Raw genomic sequence first — 6,240 nt, 5'->3', positions numbered from 1 at the left:
GGGGACTCGCATTGGGGTGCTCACATTGGGGTGCTCATGTTGGGGGACTCATGCTGGGGGGCTTAGGCTGGGGTGCTCACACTGGGGATGTTCACATTGGAACTCGTGTGCTGGGGTGCTCACATTGCGGGTGCTCATGCTGGGGGGCTCACACTGGGGGTGCTCACATTGGGATGCTCATGCTGGGATGCTAACAGAGTCCTCATGTTGGGGTGCCCACATTGGGGGTGATCACATTGGGGGGGTGCTCATGCTGGGGGGCTCATGTTGGGGTGCTCAAACTGGGGGGTTCGCAGGCCAGGGGCTGCTTTCTGCCAGGCTGGAGTTGCAGAGTGCTGAGGAGGCTGCGCTGGCCCCGAGGGACTCCAGCCTGGATCCCACCCTGCAACCTCCTGCACCAGCCAGCAGCCCGCACCTCCACCTCTGTGCTGCATGCATGCACTCTGCACCGCAGCTGGGGGGGGAACACCCAAAATTGATCCTGCACCCCAAATCCCATGGGACCACCATCTCCTTGCATATTTAAAGCAGGAGGAAAAACACCCGGTTACACAGCTTTTCCAGATTCTCCTTCACCTCTGGAGCGAACAAACCGGCTGGGCGTCCTGCCCTGCCAGCTCCCCCGTGTTGACAGATCCTGCACGCAGAGCAGAGCCTCCTTCTTAAACAAATATTTGACCGAAGGCATGAGCCGCCGCACGGGAAGGCGGACGGCAGGTCCCGACGCCGCACTGGCCCCGCGGGGGAGAGCACAGCCCTCTGCCAGCAACCCGGGGATCCTCACCCTGTTTTTTCTTTGCTTTTTATTATCTTTCTTGCGAAAAGTGGAGAGCGGGGACGGAAGTGGGAGTGGGACCCATTTAATCCCATTTACTCGGTGCTACTTTACCCTTGCGTTAGCCGGGAATGCTCCTCGCAATATGATGGTGTTGGGGGGTACCCTCCCCGGCTCAGCATCCCTTCTTCTCCCTCCCTGCAGGCTCCCCCTCTCCCGGTGAGCCCCGGCAGCAGGCGGACGGCCCCACGGTGCTGGGGGACCCGGATAACCGCACAGCGGGGGACCCCAAGCTGCACGTACCGGGCTGGACACCCCATTCCCACGCACTTTCCAGACCAGCCCCGAGGAACCCTGAGTTTCTGCGGCACCGGCAGCTGCCAGTTGTGCCCGGGGATGCCGGCACACCCGTGACGGACCCTGCGTCGGATGCCGAGGGACCCATCTACGAAAGCATCCAGTACAAAGCTGGGACGCTGAAAAAGCCTTGGGATACCAGCAGCGTCCCGGGGGATTCCTCATCCCTGCCCACCGGGGACGAGCTGAGCATCCTGGTGCAGGAGATCATCGCCCAGGAGGAACCGGGCAGCGAGGGGAACCCCGGTCCCGTGTACGCCCAAGTGTGCAAGCCTCCCCGGGTACTGCAGCCCCGGCAGCCTGCTGGCCCCCCCAAACCCCAAGAAGAAACACCTCCATCGCTGCCAGAAAAGCATTTCGATGTGGCATAGGATGCCCTGGAGATGTTTTGGAGCTGCCTCAAGCCCAGCCGGTTCGTGCAAGTTCGATGGAGGGTTTTCCCGGCTGCAGGCAGGAGCGCAGGCAGGCACGGGCAGCGGCCATGGAGAGCTGCCTGCTCCCTTCCCAGCTCTGAAATTAAGTGTAGGTGGCCCAGGTTATCCTCCGGCATCCAGCATGGGGGTCCCTGAGTGTCCCTCTGGGACATCTTCACTGCTGGGGGGCCCATGGGGAGCAGGCGGTGGGGTGACCCCCCAAGTGGGGTTGGCCGAGGAAAAAACACAGAAGAAAAATGCGTGATTATTTTTTGGAGAAGCACCAAAAAAAATCCAGAAATGACTTCCACACATCATCCTGCTCAGATCCCCTGGGAAAAATCACCTGTAGCATGGTCTTGCTTCCTGCGAGTGAGAGTTTATGGATTGGGAGCTGTGTAAATAGTCCTTAATTGCTATTTTAATAATTTTTAATGGGCGTGCTGCACCCTGGTTCATCCCTGGGGTGGTTTGGATGGGTTCTGCTGGGGGCACAAGCATCCCATGGCTGGGGCTTGGGCGGGGGGGGACAGCAGCCACATTTTGCTGGATCCTAGGTGTGGGCTGGCCTGATAGAGCGATGGGACTCAGCTTATCTGCTCTGCAAAAGGCTGGCAGGGCCCGGGGGGAGGCCTGGAGGGCAGCGTATAATGGGAGCAGCGGTTACGTGGGGTGGCTGAGATAACGCTGTTGTGCCTGCTCCCGGGATGCCCCTGTACCTCTGCTACGGCTGCCACCACCCACCAGCCCCAGGCGGCTCCACGGGGACCGGCATGGCCCCATCTCCCCCTCTTCCCCCCTTTCCATCACCTCTCCTTTGCCGTTTGACGGTGGCCGCCAGCAGATCCTCATCCCAAAGCGGGCATTGCCGAGGAGACCCGTCGTCCCTGTCCCACCACCAAGGCAGGAGGGTCTGGCTGCTCCCATCTCCCAGCTTTCCATCCCAGCAGTCGTCCATCCTCTCCTCCCTCCTTCTCTCATCATATAAACCTCCAAAGCAGCCTGGGCTACAACCCCAAGCGCTCCCCCTTCTCCCCTTTTTGCTCAAGAGCTCTGCATCCCAGCAAAACACCAAGCCGTGTCCCACCGGGACGTGGCATCGTCCCCCCAGACCCGCCTCGCCAGGCTTTGCTTCTCCCCTCCCGCATCAGCCCCCACCGACACTGATGCTGGTGGCTGACGTGCCGTGGGCCACAGCGGAGAAGCTGGGGAGGAGACTTTGCCGCTACGCGGTGGCTTTACTGGGGCTGAGTCAGAGAGAATTAAAAAAAAAAAAGGGGGATTTCACTTTAAAGGGAAAAAAACACCAAAAAAAAAAAAATAGCCTGCGATGTTATTCCTGGCTCAGGAGCTGGGGACATTTCTATTTTCACTTGTTGCTAGTTGGAAGTGTGCTGCTGCAAGCGGCAGGGTGAGTCATCTCGGCACAGCCCCGGCACGGCTGTGCCGGCACAGCCGCGTTTGGTGAGGCGAGGTTTGGGTGGCTCGGAGCCATGGGCAGTTAGAGGTTTCTGCTCGCCTGGGTCTCGCCCCTGCCCCACAGACCCACCACCCCCTTGCAAGCACCGGCTGTCATTGATGGAAGGAGATGCTGTCACTCGGGGGCTACAGATAACTGACCCCCCCTGGCGTGGTGGGGGCTGGCGGGGTCTATATGCTCACCTGCTTTCCTATACACTCACCTGCCTTCCTATACACTCATCCACCTTCCTATACACTCACCTGCCTTCCTATATGCCCACCTGCCTTCCTACGCAATCATCTGCCTTCCTATATGTCCATCTGCCTTCCTATATGCCCAATCACCTTCCTATATATTCACCTGCCTTCCTATATGCTCACCTGCCTTCCATAGGTGCTGTTGGTAGCATCCCACCCGAGCTGGAGCGGCATCTCCGCAGGCAAGCGGCAGGGCAGGTATGCGGCCAGGTACCACTCCACACCATCTGCGACCCTATATAGAAACATTAAAAATTGAGATTAAAAGAAAAAATAGTGTCTTCCCCAGCAGGTTTCTCTCCTTACGGCTTTGCTGTCACCTGCAGCACCCACCCCGCTCCTCCACCGCAGGTACGAAGGTCCCAACCTGCATCCCAGCGCTGCCAGCAAGGAGTAAGGTGACAGTTTGCTCTCCCATATTGCTTGAAATGCCCCTAAAGAGACGAGGTCTGGAGCTGCTGGTGGAAATCCACGGGAAACACCATTTCAATAAGCAGCAAAAAACCCAGTGCGGGGCCAAGGGGATGCGTAAAGGCCCCTGGCTGCTGCCCCAGCGTTGGGTCAGGTCTGACCCCAAACCCCTCGCACCTGTGTTGCTGCAAGCGATTTTAGTGGCATAAGGGAAAACACTAAATTTTTAGGAGGATGACGTGTGAAGATTTGAAAAGACTGAAGATTTTCTTGGTTTGAGCCTGGTTTGCCCCGGCTATCTCAGAAGGGGTGTGTTGGCATGCTCCCTGTCCCTTAATAAATATTAACTCATCAGTTGATTTATGACATCTTTGCAGGTGTTGTAAAAATAAAGGAGTGGGGTTAGAGCATTTGCAAGCTTGCCCATCAATCGGAAGGGTAAATCTTTATCAAAGGGGATTCCTTTCATCCAGTTCTGCCAGAATTATTTGGGGTTAGATTTAACATATCTAAAAGAGGCATCTTTGCTTCTCTGGACATTGTTGGAGTTGCCACTGAAGCCCCAGAGAAGGGGATGGTGATGTTCCTGATCTGTAGTTGAATGGGGACGGGAAATAACTCAGGACCTTCCTTCTCCACTGAAAAAGGAGAAGGCCAACCTTCTCTCCTTGGCCAACCAAAGCATCTTTCATAAAAAAAAGGATAAAACATTAATTAAGTGGAAAACAAGCAGAAAGAGATCAAACGAACCAACTCCTACCTCCTTTCCTATCACCTTTCTGTCTCCCAAAATTCCCAGACTGGGGTGAAGTTGCCTCCCAGTCCACCTTCAGCGGCTGGAGCACGTTGATGTGTGCTGCAAGATGGGTACAAGAGGATGGAGGTCGGAGAAGGTGGTGAGATGCTGCAGGGGGCTGGTGACCCACCGGCACACCTGGGCTCAGAAGGAAGACCCTGCAGGTGCAAAAAGGCAGGCAGCTTCTGAAATATTCACAATATTTCACAAATATTGTGGCCAAGAGATGCATTGCAGTAGGACAGGCTGGTGGAGGAAAGCCCTGGGGCGGTCAGAAGGTCACCCCGAAACGCCAGCATTCTGCTCGTGGAGAGCAGCTCGCTGGAAAAACATAGAGACTCCAGGGTGACAGACAACCGTAAGGCAGGTGTTAGGGATTTTCTTTACCTGCCACTCAAAGGACAGGCCCGTTAATTATTAATTATCTATTTTAAATGAAGCAGAGTGAAAGAAGGAGGGTTGGCTGGGTGAGAAGCTTGGGACTGCGGGGAAGGGCAGGTCGAGAACAACACCGGCAGGCCCAAGAAGAAATGTCTGTGATCCTAAAAACCCACTCAGGGAGCGGCACCGAGATCTCATCTGCTGTCAGCAAGCCCCAGGAGAGGACGAATCCTGCCCGTGCCATGTGCGTCCAGCCAGACAGCTCCAACCCCTCTCCCCCAGCTCAGATGGAAGATCTCCGTAGGGTGCTCCCAGCCCTGGGACCTTTTGGAAGGGAGGAGATCCAGGACAGGACAAGCCTTTGCTGACATCCCCCATGAAGGGTCTTGAAGCCTTCAGCAACCTGCAGGTCGGTAACTTTGCGAGCCAGAAGTAATGTCTTTGTATTTAGGAGCCCCTGGTGGACTTGTCTTCCATCTGTCTGTCCCGTGAGTTTCTGGAGCCATGCGAACCTTTAGCACCCGGAGCATCCTGCGGCAAGGAGTCTCGCAGCTCCGCAGGGGACTGAGATGAAAGGCTCCTCTTGGTTTTGAAGTCGCTACAAACCAGTTTCACTTATTATCCCTTCCAGTAAAGGAAAATTTACTGTCTCCGAGCCACTCACCAGCTTATAGACCTCTGTCACATTCCTCCTGGGCCTCCTTCCTCCTCACCAGTGACAGTCTGTGCGGATCTCTGTTTCCCCCTCATACCGGAGCTGACACAGCTTTTTCTTGCAGAGGAGCTGATTGTCTTCATCACATTCTCCAAACAAGACAGTCTTCCTCAAAACTGCCTGCTGAGATGCAGCGGAGAAGCTCCAGCTTGCACCCAGTGGTCTGACCCATGGTGAAGAGCCAGGCTCCTCAGCGTGAGTGCCCTGGCTTTTTTCCTAGGAGCTCTGTATCTCACCGGCTTGGATCCACTCAGCCTCCAAAATTAGCCAAGCTCAGATGCAAGACAGAGCCCGTGCCCGGTGCACTTGACTGAGTACTCTGTATAGACCTGGAGATTGCTGAAACCATGTGGACCGCAAGGCAAGAGCAGCGCTGGGAGTGAAAGCAAAGGGTTAAAAACGAGCAAGCCAAAGGAAAGGGGAAAGAAAAAAAAAAAAAAAAAGGCAAGCAGGCCAGAGTTTAAAAAAAGAAAGTAGAAGGTGGCAAAGAGCAGAAAAGGAAACCTCGAGAGCGTCTCTTCCCCTCTTGGCTTCTCCTCACTCAGACGGAGAAGAGAAGGGGAGGCTGGAGCCCGCGGGTCTGCTCCGGCAGCCGGGCTTGTCTCCCGGAGAAGTCCCTGCGACTCCAGCACCAAGCCAACGTCTTCTCTGGCGAGAGCCGGAGAGGGGCTGT

At 55.9% G+C, this 6,240-nt stretch overlaps 1 long non-coding RNA gene across 1 annotated transcript; it reads right to left on the bottom strand.

Moving 5' to 3' along the window:
* Window positions 1–2,876: 2,876 nt before the first annotated feature.
* Window positions 2,877–5,986, bottom strand: LOC104841471. Its single transcript, XR_775369.1, has 3 exons — window positions 5,517–5,986; window positions 4,436–4,629; window positions 2,877–3,499 (listed from the first exon to the last, which is right to left on the bottom strand). It is a non-coding gene; the product is annotated as an uncharacterized LOC104841471 (long non-coding RNA).
* Window positions 5,987–6,240: the final 254 nt, after the last annotated feature.

This window comes from Haliaeetus leucocephalus, unplaced genomic scaffold, assembly GCF_000737465.1.
Source record: "Haliaeetus leucocephalus isolate CR32 unplaced genomic scaffold, Haliaeetus_leucocephalus-4.0 Scaffold871, whole genome shotgun sequence".
Lineage (NCBI taxonomy): Eukaryota > Metazoa > Chordata > Aves > Accipitriformes > Accipitridae > Haliaeetus > Haliaeetus leucocephalus.
Note: the sequence above shows the minus strand (reverse complement) of the source record. Positions and strands in the feature narration are given on the sequence as shown.